Source organism: Triticum aestivum, chromosome 5A (assembly GCF_018294505.1).
Source record: "Triticum aestivum cultivar Chinese Spring chromosome 5A, IWGSC CS RefSeq v2.1, whole genome shotgun sequence".
NCBI classification, from domain to species: Eukaryota; Viridiplantae; Streptophyta; class Magnoliopsida; order Poales; family Poaceae; genus Triticum; species Triticum aestivum.
The window spans coordinates 523,063,913-523,082,798 of record NC_057806.1 but is presented as its reverse complement, the minus strand read 5'-3'; the positions used below and the strand labels follow the sequence as shown (position 1 = coordinate 523,082,798).

The window sequence follows — 18,886 nt, the reverse complement described above, 5'->3', positions numbered from 1 at the left end:
TCATTCGCTCCATGGACACAAACCAAATATCTTGACGTCACGGCTGGGCGACCCTACCACTAATGTTTTTGAGCTGCCATGCAATAGAATCCAACGGTAGGTACTGTTCGTTCATGTGTGATGACCAGAATTGGCAGGCAGCCAGAAATATCTGAAGTCGACCAGGGGTAGTAATGGGACCAGATGTTTATTTCTGATTAATTATTTTGATTGATTGAGGGGAAAGACAGAGCCTTGCCATTTTTAAATCAGACAAAACAAAAGACATTACTAAACCACTTTATACGACAATGACAGCCGCCATTGGTCATGTCTTCTTTTTCCGTGAAAGCAACGTCCAAAATATCTACACAGGGTTCTTGGAAAATGTGGTGATTTCGCACCTTCGATATCTTCACAATACATACATGATGAACTCCCCGAAAAGCATCTGTTGTGGAGCATCAATGCTACTAGGGGGTTCGTCGAGCGGTGAAAAATTCGTTAGTGGTGAGGACGGAGCATCGACTAGTTGGTTGGGCAATTCGGGTAGCTGCCAGCCTATCCGAGTTCGAGCCCCGGCTTGAACGCGTGATGTCCACAGAGTTTCTTCTATAAAAAAAATTATCAACAAGTGTTAGTTCTTGAGATGGTCTCATTTTTTCTAAAATTCATTAGTGGTGTTAGTGGAGATGGAGAAATAACCGGAAACAATGCCTGAAAATCCGCGGACGAAGGGACATGCATGTCGGAGGTGCTCATATCTCTCAAACCTATGACATCTCTAGTCGATTCCCTAAATTTTAGAGGAGCAAATGGCCATTGTGTTTGCACAGTTTGATCTTCTCCACCTATGCACAAATGAACATTGTGCCGTCTTTAGTCTCTAATCTAGCAAATAGTGCACGAACATCTACCAAATTTATCGCTATCGATAGATCGATGTACTCTTTTTTCTAATACCAAAACTTGCATTCATCCTACATGCTAGAGTTGTGTCGAATATTGTGTACAAGGTAGGTTACAGTTGGATTTGTAGTTGTGTTGTGTTTAGATAGGATATGGAGTCGTGTCCAAGTAGGACACTTGTATCCTAGGCCTCTCATATATAGTGGGGGTATATACACGATGTAACCTATGCCAATATAATAACACCGGAACGCAGGGGAAGCCGACGGCATGTGCCGATGTCCAGGGCAACCGAGTGCGGTATTGTAGCGGTGTCACGGAAAGGAGCGCCCATAGTCATGCCCGGGGGATGTAGCCATATCGGTGAACCTTGTTAACAAATCTCGGCATCGTGCTCGTGTGATTGCTTGGTCCTCGAATGATCGATGGTATGCCTCAGATTTATTTTAACAAGTGGTATCATGAACTAGGTTTTTCGGAGGGCGGTGGCTGTTGATCTGGAGGAAGCGATGCCGAGAGATCCTAGTTGTGGAGTTGAAACCGATCGATGGATCGGAACGGTGGCAACTTGATCTATTCGGATGCGGCGAAATTGCAATCAGAAGCGCAACACTCGACGAGATCGGTTCGGCCGGCGGCAGCACAGGCTAGCAGCAGGAGGCCCGTGGACGGGCGGACGCCCCAGTCCTGACGCACCGATGGGTAGGCGGCCCATCCAGCGTCAGTGGCCCAGTTGGGGGTCAGCCATGCGTAAGGCTGGAAACTGGCTGCGACGAGGCACGTGATCGTGCGTTCTACGTGGAGCCGAAGGAAGCATCTCGTGAGGATTTGTTTTGAGAAAAAAATGGGACCGAGTCCCCTATGACACAAAGAGGCAGCAGCAGATCGAGTCCGAAATAAACATATCCATCATTTGTGTGCATCCATCGGAAAGCAAGAGGCAGGACAAAGCAATTAGCTAGCATCAGAAGAAGCCAAGGAGACAAGTTGACGTGAAGCGAAGGCTAGTACTTGGGCATCGCTCGGAAAGCTTGATTAATTTTTCAAGGGTCAGCCGTATACAGAATCATGGTGTCAACGGGTACCGGGTTTGAGGTGGAAAAGTTCACGGAACTAGAAACCTTGGATTATGGCAGACAAGGATGAAAATTTTGTTGGCACAATGAAGATGCTTGAAGGCGTTGCGGCAAGTCATGTCAGCTATGGAATTATCATGTGATGGATGGAAATTCGCGGAAGACGATTTGGGAGCCTCGAGCGTGTCATACAGTCGAATGAGTTCGACTGGGTCGGACTAGGCAGTCTGACGGATCGACGCAAGTCGGTTGGTACAGAAGACGATGGTGTGGGATCAGCGACGACGACATAGGAGCGTGATGCTGATGGTGACCGACTTCTGGGCGTGGAAACCCGTGGCACGGGCCTGAGTGCTTGTGTGGCTTCGACAAGCTATGGCGCGGGGTTGATTCAAGACAGTGCACATGAGAGCTTGGAGTCGACGAGGCGCGGGGTGGCAAGTACAACCACCATGGAGTCATGGTGAAGGTGGAGCTGGATTGAGGGGCTACGATGTAAGGATCCAGAGAATCGAAGCGTATTCAGCAAGGGGGAAAGCGAGTGACATGCAGTTCGGATTGGAGCCCAGTGGTCTGATGAAAGCGTGAAACTCGTCATCAATCGGTGATGACCGGTGGTACTCTGAAGTGAGGGTTGAGTGGTGTGGGTTCGTGACCCTTGAGACTCGACCGGGACAGCGGAGGCTCGACGCGATAATAGCGGCAAGGTGTGCGGCACGCACGGGACATGGAGACGGGTCAGGGCTCTGGTGGTCATACACTAAAAGCAATGGTGAAATTCCTTCAAGTTTCAGACAGGCAGTCAAGAAAGAAGCGGTGATGTTGAGTTCAGGTAACTCTTATATGCGACCCAATATGTGAGTTGTTCACTTTCACGCAAGTCAGTGATCAGTGTGTGATGGCGTTGGACGGATACTCTGGAAGTTGGGAGCACAAACTAGAGTAACAAGGAAATTAATTTTGCTCGAGTGTTGACGGTGGTCAAGAAAAGAAGGGACTACAAGTTGCAGGTGGAGTCACATGGAGTCTTTGGAGTAGCAGCAGTGCTCATGGGATAAGCTCAAGTCCAATGTACATGGAAGTTTGACGCATTGACGAATTCAAGTTGGTGGAGAATATTCGCCAAGGTGGAGTTTGTTAGAGTTGTGTCGAATATTGTGTATAAGGTAGGTGATAGTTGGACTTGTAGTTGTATTGTGTTTAGATAGTATATGGAGTCGTGTCCAAATAGGACACTTGTATCCTAGGCCTCTCATATATAGTGGGGGTAGACACACGATGTAACCTATGTCAACATAATAGCACGGGAATGCAGGGGAAGCCGACAACATGTGCTGGTGTCCAGGGCGACCGGGTGCGGTATTGTAGCAGTGTCACGGGGAGGAGCGCTCGTAGTCAAGCCCCGGGGATGTAGCCATATCGGTGAACCTCGTTAACAAATCTCGGTATCGTGTTCGTGTGATTGCTTGGTCCTCGGATGATCGACGGTATGCCTCGGATTTATTCTAACACTACACACAATTTTAAGCAAACAATAAATTAAAAACTATGATGAATCCAAAGAACAACCGTATGAACATGCGCTTACCCCATACTTTTTTCGCACTTGAGAAACACTCATACGGGATGTTTCTGTAGGGAAACGTGCTATGCAATAAATAAATATGCTGCACAATATCATCCAGGATAACTATGAAGATGGCAGTAACGATCAGACTCGCCGACGATGCATAGTAGCGAAAGCAGTGATGAGGTGATGCAGCCCAACTACCACGTCGATTCCCGCAGCTAGGTTACACCTCCCAGCCACGAGAAGAGTTCACTTAGTCGAGGGTCAAAGTAGACGACCCCTCCGAGGTATCTGCACGTTCCCTGGTTGTAGTCCGGCAGAGCTTCAACGTCTAGGAAGAAGAACTGCGAGAAAACTAGAGAGCGAGAAAAGCCTAGCGGCAATTCTCGTCTAATTAGGAGTCTAATTCAGTTAGACCAATTAGACCGAGATTAGAGCCCAATCAGACTGTGTCTCGGCATTAGAAATAGAAACCTTATTATGATTCTCAGAAGGTTTATCTATGACAGGTTCACTAGAAGCATGCAAAGTTTTATCCTTATTCTTTTTTTCTTCTTAAGTGAACTAGGTGCATCAATATTAATTTTCTGAGAATCTTGCTCAATTCTTTTAGGATGACCTTCCGGAAATAGAGGATCTTGAGTCATTTTACCTCTTCTAGTCACTAATCTAACAAGATGACCATTCATTTTATTATTCATTTCATTAAGCAAATCATTCTATGACTTAGAGACTTGTTATAGCTGAGTGTGAACCATGGATGAATTTTATACAAGCCTTTAATATGATTAGCAATTCTAAACATCAAATCACTCAAGTGCTCAATCATGACAGCATTACAGTTCAGTTGATTGCTCACATATCTATTAGAATTTGCTTGCTTCACAACAAAGTAATCAAATTCATCCAAGTATTGACTAGAAGATTTATTATGTGGAATATCACCCTCATCAAATCTATAAAGATAATTTACCTCCACTACCTGTGTCGGAGTTTCAAGTCAAAGTATTTCTTCAATAGTTGGTAGATTCTTAACATCTCTAGACTTAATACATTTCTCCTTAATAGATTTCTTTGCTTCTTGCATATCTTCTGGACTGAGGAATAGAATACCTCTCTTCTTTGGAGTTGGTTTAGGAAGTGCCCAATCATCAACATTCCTCAATATATTATCCAATAATTTCGAAGCTTGTTGAACAGTTTGTTCCGTAAAAACAAAACCAACACAACTCTCTAGGTAGTCCCTAGAAGCATATGTTAGTCCATTATAAAAGATGTCAAGTATTTCATTCTTCTTAAGAGGATGATCTGGCAAAGCATTAAGTAATTGTAGAGGCCTCCCCAAGCTTGAGGGAGATTCTCTTCTTCAAATTGCACAAAGTTAAAATTTCCTGTAAGGCAGCTTGCTTCTTATGACAGGAAAATATGTTTCAGTGAAATAATATAACATATTCTGGGGACTACATACACAACCAAGAGCAAGAGTATTGAGTTGTTCTTGAGAATCACCCTTTAATGAGAAAAGAAACAACTTAAGGATACAGTAATAGTGATTTTTTTCCTCATGAGCAAATATGGTGGCAATGTCATTTAGTCTAGTACGATGTGCCACAACAGTTTCAGATTCATAGCCATGAAAAGGATTAGATTCTACCAAATTACTTACTTTAGGATCAACAGAGAATTCACAGTCCTTATCAGTAACAAAAATAGGAGAAATAGCAAACTTAGGATCATATTTCATTCTCTCTATCATAGCCTTTTCTTTCTGCTTACTCAGTAATTTCTTAAGATATTTCTATCATTATAAGCAAGAAATTATCTAGCAATCTCCCCTTCTGTAACATAACCCTCATGTACTTTAGACAATTCAAATCTAGTAGGAGAGCTAGGCATAATAGGTGAATCATAATTTTCATCAGTTTCAGTAATCTCAAATTCTTTAACTTTAGCAATTTGTTCATCAAGAAATTCACCAAGTGGCATAGTTTCATCAAGCAGAGTACTAGCATCATCACAAGTTTATTTTATAACATAAGTAGTATCATCAATTACTTGCGACAGATAAAAATGAATAGCAGGTGGTGGTGTCACAAGCCTACTTAAAACAGAAGGTGAATCAAGCTCAGAGTGGGATGGCAATTCCTTACCTCCTCTCATCTTAGAGGGCATGTTCTTGGCCTTGGCGTCTTTCAAATTCTTCATAGTGATAACAGATATAATTCCCAAGTGAACTTAATAAGCAGAGCTATGTTGCCCGACAATGGCGCCAAAAAAGTGTCTTGATAACCCACAAGAATAGGGGATCGCGAAAATCTTCATGGGCAGTATTTCATCCAATTTATTGATTCAACACAAGGGGAGCCAAATAATATTTATAACCCTTAGCAGTTAAGTTATTAATTCACCCACACCTGGAGACCTAAATATCTGCAGCAAAGTGTTTAGTAGCATAGTAGTTTGGTAGTTTTGATAGTAATAGTAACATTAACAATAGTAGCGGTAATAGGAACAAAAGTAGTCTTGTGGTGATTGTAACAACAGGAGCAACAGTAGTAACATAGCAAAGATCAATATGAGCAAAGTGTAGGCATTGGATCAGCGTTGGATATTTGTGTTGGATGACATTCACCATGTAACAGTCACAACCCAGAGGGATGCACAATAGCTCCAATTCATCAATATAATGTCGGCATGTATTCCGTATATAGTCATACGTGCTTATAATAAGAACTTGCATGGCATGTTTTGTCGTACCCTCCCATGGCAGCAGGGTCCATAAGGAAACTAAGGGATATTAAGGCCTCCTTTTAATAGAGAACCAGAACAAAGCATTAACACATAGTGAATACATGAACTCCTCGAATTACAGTCATCCCTGGAGAGTATCCCAATTGTTTTCACCTTGGGGTCTACGGATTAGAACAATAAGAAGTGCGTATAACTAGCAGATAGGATTAAGAACTCAAATATACTCATGAAAATATAGAGGGCTCAGATCTGAAATCATGGCACTCAGGCCCTAATGACAAGCACTAAGCATGGCAAAGTCATAGCAACATCAATCTCAAAACATAGTGGATAGAAAGGATCAAGCCCTAACAAATTGACTCGATTACATGACAAATCTCATGAATCTTCATCACCGTCTAGCAAGCCTACGAAGGGATTACTCACTCCCGACGGTGAGTGATAACCCACAAGTATAGGGGATCAATTGTAGCATCTTTCGATAAGTAAGAGTGTCAAACCCAACAAGGAGCTAAAGGTAGAACAAATATTCCCTCAAGTTCTATCGACCACCGATACAACTCTACGCACGTTTAACGTTCACTTTACCTAGAAGAAGTATGAAACTAGAAGTACTTTGTAGGTGTTGTTGGATAGGTTTGCAAGATAATAAAGAGCGCGTAAATAAAAATTAGGGGCTGTTTAGATAAAGACACAACTAAGTTAGTTTTAGTAGAGAGCTTGTTGTCACACAATAAAGTTACTTGTCCCTAGGCAATCGATAACTAGACCGATAATCATTATTGTAATTTTATTTGAGGGAGAGGCATAAGCTAACATACTTTCTCTTCTTGGATCATATACACTTATGATTGGAACTCTAGCAAGCATCTGCAACTACTAAAGATCATTAAGGTAAAACCCAACCATAGCATTTAAATATCAAGTCCTCTTTATTCCCATATGCAAACAACATACTTACTCGGGTATGTGCTTCTTTCACTCACGCCACCCACCATAAGCAAATCATGAACATATTGCAAACCCTACATCAGGTATCCCTCACGCTTGCGCGACATGGAGAGCACCATAGGACAACACCAATAATAAAACATGCAACTCAAACCAATCACGATCATCAATTAACCCATAGGACAAAACGGATCTACTCAAACATCATAGGATAGCCATACATCATTGGGAAATAATATATAGCGTTGAGCACCATGTTTAAGTAGAGATTACAGCGGGTAAAAGAGGGGTTACACCACTGCATAGAGGGGGAAGAGTTGGTGATGACGGCGGTGAAGTTGTTGGTGTACATCGTTGTCGCGATGATGGCCCCCGCGGCGTTCCGGCGCCACCGGGAGAGAGGGGGAGAGAGCCCCCCTTATTCTTATTCTTCTTCTTCTTCCTTGACCTTCTCCCTAGATGGGAGAAGGGTTTCCCCTCTGGTCTTTGGTCTCCATGGCATGGGAGGGGCTCTCGCCCCTCCAAGATTGGATTTGTCTCTCTATCTCTCTGTTTCTACGCTCCCAGATCTGGCCTTTCACCGTTTCTTATATTCCTGGAGATCCATAACTCCGATTGGATTGAAATTTGAACATGATTTTTATCCGGATATTAGCTTTCTTGCGGCGAAAGAAGGGCACCAACCACCTTACGGGGTGTCCACGAGGGTCAGGGGCGTGTCTGCCCCCTGGGGTACACCCCCCTGCCTCGTGTCCCCCTTGGGCATCGTCTCGTGTTGATTCCACTTCCCAAAATTCACATATATTCCAAAAATTCTCCGTTAGTTTTTATCCCGTTTGGTCTCCGTTTGATATGGATTTTCTGCGAAACAAAAAACATGCAACAAGAAGGAACTGGCAATGGGCACTGGATCAATATGTTAGTTCCAAAAATAGTATAAAAAGTTGCCAAAAGTATATGAAAGTTGTATAATATTGGCATGAAACAATCAAAAATTATAGATACGACGGAGACGTCTCAGCATCCCCAAGCTTAATTTCTGCCCGTCCTTGAGTAGGTAAATGGTAAAAAAGATAATTTTTGATGTGGAATGCTACCTAGCATAATCTTGATCATATAATCTAATCATGGCATGAATATTAAGACACGAGTGATTCAAAGCAATAGTCTATCTTTTGACATTAAGACAATAATATTTCAAGCATACTAATAAAGCAGTCATGTATTTTCAAAATAACATGGCCAAAGAAAGTTATCCCTACAAAATCATATGGTCCGGCTATGCTCCATCTTCACCACACAAAGCATGCAAATCATGCACAACCCCAATCACAAGCCAAGCAATTGTTTCATACTTTTGACGTTCTCAAACCTTTTCAACTTTCACGCAATACATGAGCGTGTACATAGCACTATAGGTGGAATATAATATGATGGTGGAGGTTGTGTTGAGAAGACAAAAAGGGGAGAAAGTCTCACATCGACACGGCTAACCAACGGGCTATGTAGATGCCCATCAATTGATGTCAATGCGAGGAGTAGGGATTGCCATGCAACGGATGCACTAGAGCTATAAGTGTATGAAAGCTCAAACTGAAACTAAGTGGGTGTGCATCCAACTTGCTTGCTCATGAAGACCTAGGGCATTTGAGGAAGCCCATCGTTGGAATATACAAGCCAAGTTCTATAATGAAAATTCCCACTAGTATATGAAAGTGATAACTTAAGAGACTCTCTATATGAAGAACATGGTGCTACTCTGAAGCACAAGTGTGGTAAAAGGATAGTAATATTGTCCCTTCTCTCCTTTCTCTCATTTTTTATATTTTTTTCTCTTTTTTCTCTTTTTTAGGCTTGTTTGGCCTTTCTATTTTTTTTGGGGGGGGGGGCTTCTTTGGCCACTTTTGTTTTGATAAGCTCACATGGGACAATGTTCTAATAATGATGATCATCACACTTTTATTTACTTACAACTCAATATTAAAACTCGATACTAGAACAAAGATATGACTCTATATGAATGCCTCCGGCGGTGTACCGGGATGCGCAATGATCTAGCATAGCAATGACATCAAAAAAAGGGACAAGCCATGAAAATATCATGCTAGCTATCTTACAATCATGCAAAGCAATATAACAATGAATTCTCAAGTCATGTATATGATGATGATGGAAGTTGCATGGCAATATATCTCGGAATGCCTATGAAAATGCCATAATACGTAGGTATGGTGGCTGTTTTGAGGAAGATATAAGGAGGCTTATGTGTGATAGAGCGTATCGTATCATGGGGCTTGGATGCACCGGCGAAGTTTGCACCAACTCTCAAGGTGAGAAAGGGCAATGCACGGTACCGAAGAGGCTAGCAATGATGGAAGGGTGAGAGTGCGTATAATCCATGGACTCAACATTAGTCATAAAGAACTCACATACTTATTGCAAAAATTTATTAGTCATCGAAACAAAGCACTATGTGCATGCTCCTAGGGGGATAGATTTGTAGGAAAAGATCCTCGCTCGTCCCCGACCGCCACTCATAAGGAAGATAATCAATAAATACCTCATGCTCCAACTTTGTTACATAACGGTTCACCATACATGCACGCTACGCGAATCACAAACTTCAACACAAGTATTTCTACAATCCACAACTACCCACTAGCATGACTCTAATATCACCGTCTTTATATCACAAAACTATTGCAAGGAATCAAACACATCATATTCAGTGATCTACATGTTTTATGTAGGATTTTATGACTAACCACGTGAATGACCAATTCCTGTCAACTCTCTAAATAGATATAAGCGAAGCAAGAGAGTTTAATTCTTTCTACAAAAGATATATCCACGCTCTAACAAATATAAGTGAATCAAAAGAGCATTCTACAAATGGCGGTTCTCTATGTGAAGAGAAACAGGCAATCCTAACTTCAAATGATATAAGTGAAGCACATGAAGCATTCTATAAAGCCATACTGAAAAAATATAAGTGAAGTGCAATGAGCATTCTATAAATCAACCAAGGACTATATCATACCAGCATGGTGCATAAAAGAAAAGTGAAAACTAAATGCAAAAGACGCTCCAAGATTTGCACATATCACATGAACGAAACGAATTTGAAAATATATCGATACTTGTTGAAGAAAGATGGGATGCATTCCGGGGCATCCCCAAGCTTAGACGCTTGAGTCTCCTAGATTATTTACATGGGGTGCCTTGGGCATCCCCAATCTTGAGCTCTTTTCTCCCCTCCTTCTCCTCACATCGAGACATCCTCGATCTTCGAACACTTCATCCACACAAAACTCAACAAAAAGCTCGGTAAGATCCGTTAGTATAATAAAGAAAATCACTTCTCTAAGTAATGTTGCAAACCAATTAATATTTTGTTTTTTCATTGTAACTACTTTAATATAACTTTTCCATGGCTTAATCCACTGATAGAAATCGAAAGTTTCACCAAACAAGCAAACTAATGCATCAAAAACAGAATCTGTCTTAAACATGATAGTCTGTAGTAATCTGAAAATTCACCATACCCATGGTTCTCCAAAAATTCTGAAACAATTAGAAAAAATATAAAATTTGTATAGAAATACAGTGCAAAAAGATTCAGAACCATTTGACGTTCCAGTAAAAAAATGTAAAATCGCGCACTACAGCCAAAGTTTCTGTCCTACACCGCACAAACCAACAAGCAATGTAAACATCCTAAAGGCAAATCTTGGCACATTATTTTTATTTTTAAACTAAAAGCACACAACAGAAATAAATGACTCTCTAAAACTTCTGGGTTGTCTCCCTGGCAGCGCTTTCTTTAAAGCCATTAAGCTAGGCATATGGTGCTCAAGTAATGAATCCACCTGGATCCTAAGGTATATCAAAGCCAATTTTAATTAACAATGATTTGTGATTTAGTAGTGAGCACAAAGTAACATATATCATGCAACAACGAAGTCTAACTCTCTTCCTATGCATTGGCATGTCATAAAAGAACAATTCATGCACACATAGTAAAGACCAATGCATAGTATAAACAGTTTCTTGCAATTTTACCATATTGGAAACACGGAGAGGCGGAGATGTAGTTCCTCTCTCATAATAATTTCAAGTAGGAGCAGCAAGCACATGCATATTATATCTATCAAAATCATCATGTGTAGTAGTAAAACACAACCCGTCAATATAATCCTTAATAAGGGCAAACTTCTTCGATATAGTGTAGTCGGGAGAATTCAAAAAGATAATAGGACTATTATGCGTGGGTGCAATAGCAACAATTTCATGTTTAACATAAGGAACTATAGCAAGTTTATCTCCATAAGCATAATTCATATTGACATCTTGGCCACAAGCATAGCAAGCATCATCAAAAAGGGATATTTCAAAAGAATTAGCGGGATCATAACAATCATCATAGCATTCATCCTTCGGTAAATTCGAAGGGAAATTAAACAGTGTATGAGTTGAAGAGTTACTCTCATTAGAAGGTGGACACGGGTGATCAATCCGCTCTTCCTCCTTTTGTTCTTCGCTCTCCTCCTCATCTTTTTCATCCAATGAGCTCACAGTGTCATTAATTTCTTCTTCCATATACTCCTGCAAAATATTAGTCTCTTCTTGGACAATGGAGGCTCTCTCAATAAAATCATAAATATCGGAATTGAATTCATAATTCTCATAGCAATATTTAAGTATAGCAAAATTTTCAGGTCTATAAAATGAATCATCAAAATCTCCAAACTCTTTAAACAAAGATTCAATTTCATAAGCACCCATAAAAGCAGGGAATTATTCTATTTGTTCACATCATAGTAATCATATATACCATTAGCATAAGAAGCCAAGATTTTATCATCATTAAATTTGCATGAAAATGGAAGGTGTGGAGCCTTCATCCTAGAGCAACAAGTATAATCATATCTCAAGCATAGTTGCCTAGCATACCAATACAACATATAAATTTGATCCCATAATAGTTTCCCTTTTTGAGTCAAGCGATAATCCCTAAAGTATTCACGTTGATTTAACGTGTCTCCCATTACATAATTGAATGGAGTTTTCCCAGGATTATCAAAGTAGTACATAATATCTTTCACATAATAAGCATCGAGGGTTCTAGGAGGTTCCCCATCTCCATGAGTAGCAAGTACCACTAATTTTTTGGGTGTTTCATGTTCCATATCCATAACTAAAGATAGAGAACAACTTAGAACAGGAAATAAAAACTACTTAGTGATAAAGCAAACAAGCACACACGAGAATATTCACCCCACGCCCTGACTCCCCGGCAACGGCGCCAGAAAAAGGTCTTGATAGCCCACAAGTATAGGGGATCAACTAGCCTCTTTCGATAAGTAAGAGTGTCGAACCCAATGAGGAGCTAAAGGTAGAACAAATATTCCCTCAAGTTCTATCGACCACCGATACAACTCTACGCACGCTTAACGTTCGCTTTACCTAGAACAAGTATGAAACTAGAAGTACTTTGTAGGTGTTGTTGGATAGGTTTGCAAGATAATAAAGAGCGTGTAAATAAAAAGTAGGAGTTGTTTAGATAAAGACACAACTAAGTTAGTTTTAGTAGAGAGCTTGTTGTCACACAAGAAAGTTATTTGTCCCTGGGCAATCGATAACTAGACCGGTAATCATTATTGCAATTTTATTTGAGGGAGAGGCATAAGCTACTCCATCTATCCATCTATACAAGGCCTAACCCCAAATTTCATTTTTTCCATCTATACAAGGCCAGATTAGATACCCAATGTGTCTCCCTTTTAATTCTCACTCGCAAGTCGTGAGCCCTCCCTGTGAATCGTGCTAGATGTTGCATTGAATTGAATGCATGCAGAAAAGTGATGAGAGGAAGTTACATGCGAGAGGTTAACAGAGGGGAGGTGAGCGGGCTAGGCATTTAAAGGAGGTTGCATGTAAGATTTTACACTGCGCCCAAAATAGACATAATAAGCTTGCAAGCAAACGACTAAGGAGTTAGTCATGAGGTGATGTATTACGGGACGAGTAAAGAGACTTGCCGGTAACAAGATTGAACTAGGTATGAAGATAGCAATGATCGAATCTCGGGCAAGTAACATACCGATGGACAAAGGGAATTACGTATGTTGTCATAACGGTTCGACCGATAAAGATCTTTGTAGAATATATAGGAGCCCATATGGGCATCCAGGTTCCACTATTGGTTATTGACCGAAGAGGTGTCTCGGTCATGTCTACATAGTTCTAGAACCCGTAGGGTCCGCACGCTTAACGTTCGTTGACGATATAGTGTTATATGAGTTATATGATTTGGTGACCGAATGTTGTTCGGAGTCCTGGATGAGATCGCGAAAATGACGAGGAGTCTCGAAATGGTCGAGAGGTAAAAATTCATATATAGGACAATGATATTCGGACACCGAAAATGTTCTGGGGGTACCGGGTACATATCGGGTCACCGGAAGAGGTTCCGGGCACCCCCCGACAACTATATCTTATATCTTATATCTTATATTTACTAATTGGAGGCACCATTCATGATCTCTCATTAATCCACATCATCAAAATTAATTAAACTATTAGATTAAAAAAATGTACGATCAGGATAAAAAGAAAACTTACGTAACGCCGATGATCCCGTGTTATAAAATAACACATCTGTCACGACTAACGTTAGTTAAATATAAAACAAGGAAAGCCTCATGTAAAAGAAAGAACAAGGAAAGCCTCACATTATAAGAAAGGAAGTCTCACGTCAGAAAAAAAGGAAAGGCTCCATGCGTTCACAAAAATTAGAAGAAGGAAAGCCTCACGTAAAAAGAAGGAAAGTCTCACGTCGAAAAAAAGGAAAGGCTCCATCGTTCAAACAAATTGAGAAGGAAAGGCTATGTTAAAAACTCCAACAAGAAAATGTAAAAAAACAGTCCAATGATAAAAGGGAAATGAATCCACGATCTGGCTGATTGTCTATCAAATAGAAGCCTTATATACTGCACTTAGAATTAAAGAAGAAAAGGAAACTCTCCAAGAGTCCATATGTATCACGATTGGATTTAAACGTGCATTTAAATGTCAGATCCAATCCACGCCCAAGAATCCGTTAGTACTACGCTTGGAAGGAATTATTTGATGTCAAAAAGGGAGGAAGGAAACGTGCAGCTCCCTAAAACAAAGGAAACGTGCAAATTAAAATCAGATTTTTTTTAATGGAAACATAGAGATGAAGCTACACACACATGCAAATGCGTAACACGGCTAGGTACAAATATATGTACAATATTCCAGTAAAAAGGAATATACGTGCATCAGATGTTCTCTTCACTATAAATCTATGTACACTACTTCAGTGTATTTTTCGTAAATCTAGGTAAGTGAACTATTTTGCTCATTCAGAAATCACACTTAAGTATATTCCCAAAATTGTACATGACATGTACATAGTGTTTTCTGAAAATACAAAGATATTGATATAGAAAAAGTTCTAAATCTATGCCAGAAATATATTTAATAAACAAATACTAGATTATGTTAAAAATCCAAAATTGCTGAACCGCACGAGTGAAACAAAAATCTCAAAATCTACTACACCTATAAAAGAAAGAAAGGGGGCAGATCCAAACAATCTGACCCATCCATTAACAAGATCTAATGGCCCTTAATCCTTCCGTGGTTAACGCTACCAACCACGCCTCCGGCTGTTAATCGATCGCTAACCCGCACCGCCGATAAAAAAACAGTATGCACGATCTCTTGCCCCCGTCCGCACGACCTCTCGCCCCCTCCTCCTCCTGCTCCTCCCGCGCGGTTCGCTGCCCGCTTTTCCTCCAGCAGCCGGAGCCTCCGCGGGAGCCGCGCCCTTCCCCGCTGGAGCCGCCGAGGGTTACCGCCCGTCGCGCCTTCCGCCGCGGGAGAGCCGAGCCGCCGCCCGTCGCGCGCCGGGGAAACGCCGCAGGTCGCCGCCCTTCGCCGTGGGAGAGACGGAGCCGCCGCCCGTCGCGCGCCGGGGGAGCCGCTGCAGGTCGCCGCCCTTCGCCGCGGGAGAGCCGGAGCCGCTGCGAGCGTGAGCAGCCGCCCGCCCATCCTTTTATTGTGATGAACTATTTCTTTCGCACGTGATTATTGTTTCAGTTCTGGATCATTCAAATGTTTTGGTACATTCAGTTTTTAATTTCTTGTGGAATTAACTTTGCATGTCTCACCTTTTTTGCCCGTGGAGAGATAGATTGTAAATATGAATCTGTGATGTTCTAAGAATCTGCGTTGTGTTCCAATTGTCTCATCTTTCAAATATCATTTCTACAGGACAAAGATATACTTCTAAAAACATTGCATGGTGTTCGAAGATATTATGCATACCGCAAAGGCCTTCTGCAACTTGACTTTATCAAGGTACATGTCAGTTTTATCATTTGTGCTTTCCTGGATTGAACTTGCTGTATTCAGTTTGAACATTTTGCAGTGGAATAGTAACCCCGAGGAAGTTTTAAAACAGATTAAAGCGTCAACTAGATGGTCTGATGAGCTGGATGATTATGAGCTACAACTTGGTTTAAAGGTTTCTGTTACCATTTTTTTTTATTCTGAAGACAACTGCCAATTTATTCAAGTTATATAGTTATTCTCTCTTAACAAGGTCATATGAAACTTTTAAAGAGACATATCAGTGAATTGGACACAACTTCCACAAGCAGCAGCATGCCTGAGGTTAGATTAGCATTAATCTTTGTCTTGATAATTAGAGTCAGACATACATCTGCTGCTCCCTGGCTTCTCATCTGGTTCTTTTGTCCTTGATTTCTTTCTGCCAGGCATATCAATATGCCTAGGTGCCAATGTGCTGAAGGCCATGCTCGTATTTTTTTCTCAACTACTCAAGATGTTAGCACTACTCTTCTACATTTAGCCTGAAATGGGAAGTTGTAGACATAGGTTGTGGAAACTTGATAAATATTTGAATGGTACTTACTAAGTTCATTTGAGCACTAGCTCTTCAAATTGAGGACGGAGAATAAGTGATTGGTTTGGGACTATATGTGCATTGCAAAGGGCTTCTCTAACTATTTTAATTCCTAGATCTGTTCTGAAGAGAAGCTTACTTCTCTTATAATCATTTTCTATTCTATACTGAAATGGAACCTTCATCTTGCAGTATTCTGTAGTAGTTGATGGAAGTAGAGAAAGGTTGGTTGATGATGTATCAAATATGAAATAAGTAAAAAAATCATGCACATTATAGTACTGATAACATGGTGTTAGACTGGCAAGGTTTTACAGCGCAGATAAAACTGATCTCCGTTAGGATGTTTTCCCCAAATGAGGTATCGTCCTTCAAGTGAGTTATTTCTATTGATCTCTATGATAATTTTGCATAAATCATATATTAGTCGAATTTAATTGGTTTGTACATGTACAGGTGCCACTGATTACACCATTCGATGAGTTCGATTTGGTGCAGGATCAATGTTGTTTGTTGTTCTGATCCATGATTCCTGTGATTTTTTTTGTTTCATCAAAGGTGGTGTGGCTATGATACTAAGGGAGACTTTGTGGCGGTGTTTCAGGTTCGATATCATTCAGTAGTGCCTGATCAACAAAGTGTGCTCAACTTTTGGCTTTAAGAGATTAGCTTCAAGAGTGCAAATAAGTATGACGAGCACTGATTGGTGAATTCAGAAAAAACAAAAGGTTTTCCATGTGTAGTTGTAAACAGAACTCCCTCTGTACTGATACATATGTTTTTTTTCTTTCAATTATTTTCAGACAGGTCGGGCTTTCTAGATCGGAAGAATTTTTTTAGCTTGGTCTTTGAGTTTCATAAATTCAGAATAAGTTACAACACCTGCCATAACTGGACAAATCATGCATGTACAACGCCATGCTTGTGCCCTTATTCCTAGAGTATTTCCAGCTGTTTTCTTAGTCGTTCATGCTCAATCAGGTGAGTCTATTTTCTCTTTTTTTACAACAATTTGAACCTCTCAATCAGGGAAAGATATGCCCATCATCAATGGACTTTTATTCGGTTTGAGGAGAAATGAGTAGTAAGTGCGCTAACTAAAATTTTCTTCTGTTCTATGCATAGATGCCGTGCGAAAATCAGCTGCAGCAACTATTGTTTTTCTTTTGCAGTTGGGGTGTGTGTCCATATGTGTTAAAAATTTAAGTAGATTTAATTTGTGGCCTAACAATACTTTTGTTAATAGTTGCAATATTCTCTCTTTTCTTATTATTTTATATTAGTAATAGCTCCTGAATTAATCTGTGATTTCCAATCCCCCTTCGACAACAATCAGATTTTCATGCGTAAAGAATAACCATGTTCTTTTATTTTTAGGAATGAGGACTCTAAAATGGATGGAGGAGGAGCTGTAGTTCAGCAGCCAAATACAGCAGGCATGCACAACTATATCATATTACAGTGCTTAATGGAAGCACTTCTCTTTAACTTTCTTCCATGATTTTCATTATGTGAATTTGATTACTATGATGCCAGGTAACTTGACTATTCAGTATCTGTATTTGAGGTCTACACCTAATAATTTTCTCTCTAGATAACACCTTTGAAGTTTCATTACACATGGATGAATCACTATTGTTATCATACAAACTCGAGTATTTAGTGTTTGCAGTTCGCGATATTTCCCCCTATATCGTCCTCTTATACCTCAGTTGCTGACTAAATATAGTAATTGCTATGGTCGTTACAAAGGACTAGCTTGATATGTATCCCGAAATATATCCTTTCTATGATTTTGTGATTGCTTTCTTAGTTTAATGATACCTGTTAACTACTCATGTGAACATACAGAAGTTTGGCCTCAAACAAGATAGAATTGCAAACTGAGGGGTTTAGAGCAAGGCATGGAAATTAGGAGACCACTAACCATAAGGAGGAGGATTGGCAATGAGAATAGTAGGTGAAGCACCAAACCCAATCATATAGAGATCCTGAAAAGGCTAAGGTAAAGACTTGTACCGTGAATAGATTTGGATAAAAGTTAACTAATTATTCACTTGATATTATGTTTCTTGATGGTTGGTTCATACAACAGGATTATGTATGGGAAGAAGCGTGAGTTTCCCGCCACTGTCGAGGACGTGGTAGTCTCGGTTCCGCTACGCACCGACACGGGTATCAAGTGCATCTGCAGTAGGCGGGGACATGGGAGCCCTGTCTAAGCTGGTGAGGACGCGGGTGCTGCTGCCATTTGGACTGCTCCGCAATACTAAAACAATTTTTATATTACATAGTTTACATATCTCAAATTACACAAATTTCCGATTACACAGTTTATTTTTTTCAGAACCGAACGAGTTAGGTTCCAATTGCTATCTTCTACTTTTTTTTATATTCTTATTCGAAGTTCGCATCTTTGCCATGTTCAGTTGGACAATGCCTACACCTATTATAAGTCCTTTCAAGTTCACACAAGAAATTAGATATCCTGAAATCTTTACTATAGGATTGTTATTTCTTCATGGATTGGGATTTCTTTTTGGTCTGCTTGAGCTTCACATGCCATAGTAAAAAGACAACTCATTGGGGGTTCACTTTAAACTCGACCTTTGGAGAGGCAGGGATCATCATTTTTCTGAATATGAATTCAAATTGAATACTCACATGAATTTAATGGGTTGCTTCGATTGA

General features: G+C 40.4%; 1 long non-coding RNA gene across 11 annotated transcripts; it reads left to right on the top strand.

The window, feature by feature from the left end:
* The first annotated feature begins 14,984 nt into the window (after positions 1–14,984).
* Positions 14,985–18,660, top strand: LOC123104465 (uncharacterized). 11 transcript variants are annotated; one of them, XR_006450342.1, is made up of 6 exons: positions 14,985–15,298; positions 15,541–15,627; positions 15,698–15,793; positions 15,872–15,942; positions 16,047–18,200; positions 18,291–18,660. It is a non-coding gene; the product is annotated as an uncharacterized lncRNA (long non-coding RNA). The 11 variants fall into 11 exon arrangements; XR_006450343.1 differs by having other exon boundaries at positions 15,731–15,793; positions 15,872–18,200; XR_006450345.1 differs by having other exon boundaries at positions 15,731–15,942.
* Positions 18,661–18,886: the final 226 nt, after the last annotated feature.